Source organism: Schistocerca cancellata, chromosome 6, assembly GCF_023864275.1.
Source record: "Schistocerca cancellata isolate TAMUIC-IGC-003103 chromosome 6, iqSchCanc2.1, whole genome shotgun sequence".
Taxonomy (NCBI): Eukaryota; Metazoa; Arthropoda; class Insecta; order Orthoptera; family Acrididae; genus Schistocerca; species Schistocerca cancellata.
Window position 1 is genome coordinate 451,487,867 of NC_064631.1, and position 1,010 is coordinate 451,488,876.

The following is a 1,010-nucleotide window of genomic DNA, read 5'->3' on the forward strand; positions in this document are numbered from 1 at the left end:
TACCTAGCCTGTGGCAAGCCTCCAGAGACATCACGGAAGTATCTGTAACGGTTACCTGGCGAGTGAAAACGAATTCAAGGAAAAAATTACGCACCGTGCAAAGCAACTCTCATGATCAATGTAATTAATTAGCCTTTCAATTTTATATCAATGACTTGCCGCCAGTTGGTTGGAAGCGAGGGTGAGAGTATCATGGAGCGGTAATCATCCATTTTTCCTTGTGGCGAGTTCTTTTAACGAAATTCCAATCTCCCACCTACACAAGGAGGGATGGCCATAGTAACAAAATCAGCTACATTACCGACTTTATAGAGTGATACATAGTATAAACGCGATATTTACAACCTCTCTGTGCTGTTACCATGAGAGACTTTGTATGTGGTAAGACATTTCTTGACATTAACAGAGTTCGAAAATCGGGAGGTAACCTGTGGCAGAGTACTCCGTCATGAGCCAAAAATGAGTTTAATATTCTAGTCCTGTGATGCAGGACATACCAGGTATTAAGCTGGTAAGGAAAGATACATTTTTATTACCTGATGAGAAAATACTTAGAGGAAATATACCTATGCCACAGTGCTGTACAGGAGTTTCACAACAAGTAACAATACTTTGGCGATGTGAAAACGCGTGTGTGGTCTTATTTCTTCTGCCTTCGAAAATAACTCGTATAAAAGGGAGGAATCTACATTTCGCATGAGAAATTCGTGGTGTACTGACAAAGCAACATCCCTGTTCCGGATTTTTTAAACTGAGGAGTCTATGTCAAGGGTGGAACTGCAGTAAGTCCAAGTCGCGCTGCATTGTGCCATGATAAGTGGTAGGAGTGGTTATGAGCGGTCAGGCAAGGGGAATTCATGGCTTAAGGCTATCGTGAGGTGTGGTTTCTTGGCTGGTCAGCTATTGAGGTACACAATACACTTGGTTGGTGGCGCTGAACTAAATTGGAGGTAACTGGTCAGTTTTTTGTTTCTTTTTATTTGTCTTCAGACGTCGTCTTCAGCTAATAT

At 41.9% G+C, this 1,010-nt stretch overlaps 1 pseudogene; it reads right to left on the minus strand.

The window, feature by feature from the left end:
• Window positions 1–414: 414 nt before the first annotated feature.
• LOC126090312 (U2 spliceosomal RNA) lies at window positions 415–557 on the minus strand (annotated as a pseudogene).
• Window positions 558–1,010: the final 453 nt, after the last annotated feature.